This window comes from Bubalus kerabau, chromosome 4 (genome assembly GCF_029407905.1).
Source record: "Bubalus kerabau isolate K-KA32 ecotype Philippines breed swamp buffalo chromosome 4, PCC_UOA_SB_1v2, whole genome shotgun sequence".
Lineage (NCBI taxonomy): Eukaryota > Metazoa > Chordata > Mammalia > Artiodactyla > Bovidae > Bubalus > Bubalus kerabau.
This window is the reverse complement of record NC_073627.1, coordinates 34,617,815-34,624,475: the sequence shown is the minus strand read 5'-3', so window position 1 is coordinate 34,624,475 and position 6,661 is coordinate 34,617,815.

Sequence of the window (6,661 nt, the reverse complement as noted above, 5' to 3'; positions counted from 1 at the left end):
AAGGGAAGCGTGAACGTGCCCTAAAAAGCTTGAGGTGGGCTCTGATGTGCCACAATATTCATTCTACCTTCATAGTAAAGCAGGCGGGAGGCATGTGGATGCCAGGCATGCCCCACTAGGTAGCCACTCCACATGGTAGCCCCTGGCCAGCCCTGTCTCCCTGTGAGACTGCCCTTGTGAAGCAGGTACAGACTTCCCAACTACAGGGGAAGGCAGAGAAGTAATTGCCACTATTTCTTCTTAACAGTTTCTGACTTCGTTTACAAATGTCCACTTCCACCAGAGGAGAAAACTAAATTCTGTCACTTCACAGTAACTGAGTGGATTCCAGAAATGTTCTATTGTTTGGGAAACAGTCCATTCAGGATGCTGCCCCCTTCTCCTTCCTGTATCCCCAAACCTGCCCTCAACATGGTGGGAGGCACCTTAAGTTTCATCCTGGGGGTGGGAGAGGAGCTCTGATCTACAATCGCTGTTGTCTGGCAGGGGTCACCGCAGGGAAGGGGCCCTGTCCCCGCTCCTCCAGTCCCTGAGGCCTCTAGACTTCAGGTCGGCTGACACACTCTCCGGCCCCCACCCAAAATAGAGGCCCCCACGGATGTGCCCGGGCCTGTGCCAGGCAGCCAGAGTCAAGTGGTGAACCAGACAGACCCAAAACAGTGCAACTAACAGATGAATTCCATACCTTTGACCTTTGTGGGTCAGCTTGTGCTCAAAGAGGAGATGCAGGGAGCTCAGGAAGGAGCCGGGTAAGGCAGGAGGCCTCCCCGCTCTGGCACTTCAGGGACCCCTTAGTTTACCCACTTGTCAGCTTCAGTGCAAAACTTCAGCACTTGCCTGTTTTGCACAAGAAACGCAACTGCAGGAGCATCCCATGGTTTGTGTCAATCTCAGGGACATGGGAGGGGAAGGGGGACATCACCTTCCTCCATGTTACCGCCTCTCCTTCCAGATGCCCCTCACCACCCTCCAGCCTGGGAGCCTGAGCTCCTCCTCTCTTGGTCGTGCTGAGGAGCTTGCTCAGTGTCTCAGACCTGGACACAAGCCCGCCTGGAGCCTTGCCCCCAATCCGGGAGGGTTAGTAAACGTCCTTCCAGGCAGTTTCAAGACACCTCACACATATCCCTCCCCCCTCACCAAATAACACTCCCTCCATCCCAGGACCTTCTCACCCACATCCATCTGTCCCTTATACCCGCTCCAGGGGGGCTGTAAGGGCCACCACCCAGCCCTCTGGCAGTAAAAGTCGGCTCCCCCCTGCCTTGACCCTCCTGTCACCATGTCCCCCGTCGGTCACCTCATCCATTCCCTCACGGGGCCTAAGGCCTCCTTCTTCCCTCTCTAGTTTTTCCTCCCAAAGTGTGAAAGTGCCATGGCTTTCTCAACCCTGGGAGGGGCCTGGACTGTGGGCTCAGTGGAAACATGAGTCAGGCTAGGGATCATCCCCCAAGTAGAACAGTCAACTCTAGAAAAGCAAGCTGTGGTCTCTGCAGGAAACTGGGAATGACAATGAGTAAAGAGTTAACTTAGAAATGATTTGGGGGACTTCCCTGGTGGTCCATTGGTTAAGGATCCACCTACCAATGCAGGGGACACAGGTTTGAACCCTGGTCCAGGAAGATCCCACATGCTGCGGGGCCCATGTGCCACAACCACTGAGCCCACTTGCCCGACTACTGAAGCCCGAGCACCCCAGAGCCCGTGCTCTGCAACAAGAGAAGCCACCGCGAGAAGCCCACAGACCGCAACTGGAGAGTAGCTCCTGCCCTCTGCAACCAGAGAAAGCCCACACGCAGTAATGAAGACCCAGCACAGCCAAAAAGGTTATTTAAAAAAAAAATGATTTGCCCCAACCAGATCTTGTGGGAAAATGCTCCCTTCCCCAAGGTTTTCTTCTGATTGTAAAATTAATATTTATACAAAAATTTAAATTAAGGAAATAGAAGATGAAGGCAAATCATAACCTCCCACTCAGAGCTTAGTCACTTATGTTATATACTGCTTCCAAACATTGTATTCATATTTGTCTTTTCAAAATAAAAAGGGGAGACTTTTATGTATTTTTATTAAAGCAACACATGCTCACTGTAAAACCAAAATCCTGTCATACAGAAATGTAATTGTAACCACCTTTGCTTTTATTTGACAGACTGTGGACATCCTTCCTTGTCAAGGACTTCAGATTCACATCATCATTTTTTAAAATTATTTATTTGGCTGCGCTGGCTCTTGGGGGCTGTATGTGGGATCTAGTTCCCTGACCAGGGATGGAACCCAGGTCCCCTGCATTGGGAGCACGAGGTCTTAAGCCACCGGACCACCAGGGATGTCCTCGCATCATTTTCAATGGGGCCACACAATTCCATTATGCAGAGGTACCATAATTTAACAAAGCTCACCTTTGAAAATATCACAGTGAGGAACACCCTTACCTCTTCGAATGTTTATCCGGTTATTTCTTTAGGATAAACTTCCAAAAATAGGATTACTGAATCTAATGCTTTTGGCACATATAGACATAGTGATCTGAAAGACTATATCCATTTACAGTCCCCCACTCCCACTGTGGAGGGCTCACTTCCCGTCTTTGCCAACTCTGGGTATCACCACTCATTCGGGCCAGTTTTATAAGTGAACAAAGTGACTCACGGATGCTTTGCTTTCATCATGAGTGAGGCTGAATCCCACCTGCTGCTGCCGGTCATTTGCTATTCTATGAATAGTCTTCATGTCCTTTGTCCTTTTTCTCTCGAAATGTTGATCGTTTTCTATTTCAAGAACTTTCATATATCAGAGATTTTAGTAATCTCTCATGTATATTGCAAATGTTTTCCTCATTTGTTCCTCATCTCATGTGAGCCTCACAACAATCCTGGGGGGAGGGGACTGGCAGAGCAGGTGGAATTATCCCCACTTAATTGATGTGGAGACTGGGACTCGGTGAGGGATCCTGGCTGGTGGTGAGAGGCCCTGGGTGGACCATGGTTTCCTTGCTGAGTCTGGTGGCACCAAGCTGTCCTCCTGCTCCAGCAGGGCCCTGACAGCATCCTCTAGTATTACAGGGGCCGGAGGAGGGCTGGGGTGTCCTTCTCCACATATGAGGTGCAGGGTGAATGTCCACGATGGCATGTGACCGGGAGCCTTTCCTCCCTGGACTTCCCCAGGTGGGAATCCAGAGCTGGATCCTGGCCACGTCTCTCTCCCACCAGATCGAACCGAAGGAAACAGTGATAAACCCCAGCATCTCCGCGTCTGCCCGCTGGCTGCCACACTTTATATTCCACCAGTTCTATGTGAGGGTCCATTTCTCCTGAGCCGCCTCGTTATTGGGCAACATTCTTTTCAGTGTTTTGTCAACCTGAGAGATAATACCTCCACTGATTTAATTTGCATTATTTGACCACTATTGTTTTTTGTTGGTTTTTTGTAGGTATGGCTGTGAACTATTTGATATTCTGTTCTGAACTCTTTATGTCCTTTGTCCAGCTCTCATGGGGTGCTCATCTTCTACTTCCTTATAGATTTGTAAACACTCCTTTCATATTAGTGATAGTAACTCTGTTGTATGATTTTGATTAAGCCTAGCAATGACTTACTCTATGCTTTTTGCCTTTATTGTCATGTTTACAAAAGCTTTCACTACTATTTTAGTCTGCCTTTTATGGTTGAAGCAAAACAGAAGCTCATGAAGAAACTCTGGAGAGAGAGGCTGGGGTGGGGAGGGCAGGCACTTTAAGAGTGGGTGTAGGTGGGATCTAAACCCGGGATGCCACAGACTCCAAAGCACTCATTCCCAGACTCAGGAGCACATGCAACAGGGGTTGTAGGAAGAAAATATCAGCTCTTCTACTTATGTGCACATAAAGATTTTTACAAGAAAACAGAACATACATAAGGCGTACAAAAATACATTCCATTTATAGAATAATACTCAGGTATCCATCCCCTGGGCTAATAACACCATTTACTTGCTGTCCTGTCCTTTCAAATTTCTGTTTTTTTCCATACGCTACCTGCCGGGAGCCGGCGAGAGACATTCCACTCGTGACAAAGGTCATGAGGAAGGGGGCTCGGCATACGCAAAGGCGGGATCGAGCCTCGGGAGTGCCCCCGGATATTCTCGAGCATCTACCCCCCAAAAACCAGAGTCTGCCTACTTTATTGCTTTGTGCTCTCGCCTCTGACTTTACTGGGGGCTGTCCCCCACCACCATCTCGCTCTCTCTGTCAAAGAGTTAACTTACAACTCCAATTAATAAAGTTCCTGGGCAATTAGGAGTGTTTAAATCCAAACCCCTCAGATGGCTCTCTAACTCGCCTGACAAGTTTACCCGGACACCTACAGCTATGCATACGATTGTTTACAGTCTCCCAGCCTCCAGAGGCACGGGAAGCTTAAGATATTCAAATAGCTTAGAGCCTCTCAGAGAATTAGAAACTGTCAGAATAAAGCTAGTAAAAGATTTCATTGATGAGCCAATGTTTGTTGCCAAGTTTTCACATCCCCTGAATTGTATCCTTGAATGTGCATTAATTAATATAGTTGGTATGTAGAAAAAATAAGTAGTGGCCTGGTGTTAGTAACTTTAGACCCTTAAGGTAGTAAATTCTTTCCTTTGTAAACCCATTACACATCCACCCTATAGGAACGTAATCTTATCTTCGGAGGATGGCGCCAAACCTTAAAATAATTACTCTTAGAGAAAATAAGTCTTTGTTGATAAGTCCTTGTCAAGAGTCATAAAATGTTAATAGGCCTCTGGCCAGAAGATGATGTAAATCACCTAAACCATTTGTATACGATAAATCTGCAGGAAAGAAACCCTGGTTTTTGATAAGCATCAAAGACTGCTGATTTTGCATCCCCTATTGTCCTCTATGTGTAACTTAGGGTATAAAAGCCCCTGTTGAAAATAAAGCTATGGGCCTTGCTCACCAACACTTGGTCTCCCCATGTCATTCTTCCCTTTAACTTCTAGCTGAGTGTCCATCTGGAGCGTGGATGTCCTCTGCGACCATTTATTTGCCTGGGCTTCTAAGACCCACTCGAGAAGGTGTCTAAGGTGGGGCACCTTCCGCTATTCGAGAGGGCGCCTGCGGCCTCCGTGGTCAGAGCTAACCTGGTGTCACGGGTTATATTGATTTTCTGCGTAAACCAAGCCACTCAGCTTCTTTTCTCCACTGAATTTTCCTACTGAGCTATCCTCATTCTATTCCTCTTTATTATCTCTAATTAACATTTGAATAGGTCGCCTAGCCGTCTCTCCTTCGAAGACCCTGGATCAGCCGGGGCTGGACCCCGGCAGCTACCCCTGACAACCACTTGCCAAATACGTCTGTGCAATAGCACACGTATAATGAAAGTGAAAGTCACTCAGTTGTGTCCAGCTCTTTGCAACCCATGGACTATACAGTCCCTGGAATTCTCCAGGCCAGAATACTGGAGCAGGTAGCCTTTCCCTTCTCCAGGGGATCTTCCCAACCCAGGGATCAAACCCATGTCTCTCGCATTACAGGTGGATTCTTTACCAGCTGAGTCACAAGGGAAGCCCAAGAATACTGGAGTGGGTAGCCTATCCCTTCTCCAGCAGATCTTTCCAACGCAGGTATCGAACCAGGTCTCCTGCATTGCAGGCGGATTCTCCACCAACTGAGCAGGGAAGCCCACACGTATAATATATAAATCAGTAAATGTGCATATATTGGAGGAGGCAGGTCAGGCTCTTGACTTTCAGCGACTGCCCACCCCCACCCCCCAGTCTCTGCCTGCTGGTTTCTTGCTCCGCCCACAGGCTTCCTTTGCTGCCTGGTTTGCACCCCGTGCTTCAATTTGCATATGGCTGGTGGAGGCTGCTCTGGCCTCCTTTCTTCAGCTCCCACTGCTGATTGGCAGGGCCTTCTTCTTCCTCTGTCCCTGTTTCAGGGCCGGCCCCGGGCTGCGGTGGGGGCGACCCTGTGGTGCAGTGGGCAGCACTGCCCCCCTGGGACCCGCATATGTGGGCTGCTGCCCTCCTGCGTGTTCATTTAAAAGGAGGATGTAGCACTGGAATTCCTTTTTTCATTTTGTTAAGTTCATTAAGTTGCAGTAATCATTTTTAATAATCTTCACCAGCACAATAAACCACCTTCGTTATACAGTCAAGTTTGATAAACCATGTATCTGTTTCCATATTTTTGTGATTTGACCCATCTGTTGAATTCTAGGTTTTAAGTCATCATGGCTTTGTAATGTATTTTAATAATGGTAGACAAGTCCTTTCTCCTTGCTGTTATTTTTACTGTCTTCCCTTATTTGCCTGTGTCTTGAACTGTTTTTCACATTTACTTTTCCAGATTCATTTCAGAATCTTTTTGTTGAGCTCTTAAAAAAACGCTGCTGCAAAGTTTTAGTTCACTGAGGAGTGTATTGTGTGTATACCAAGTTACCTACTCCATGCTTGTCCCTGTCAAGGGTGGGAGTTAATTCTTGCTGGGCTCCATAGCCCCAGTCTCTTCTGTAACTCAGAGCCTTTCTGAGTCTGAGCTGACCAGGAGATGAGCAATTTAGCCTCTCCCAGCTTCATTTAATCTCATCAGCCGTTCTCATCAGCCTGACTGCACAAGGGCAGGCTGACGGTCAAATGCTCCTCATCTGGTTTCAATTCAATATTTGAAAATGCTCA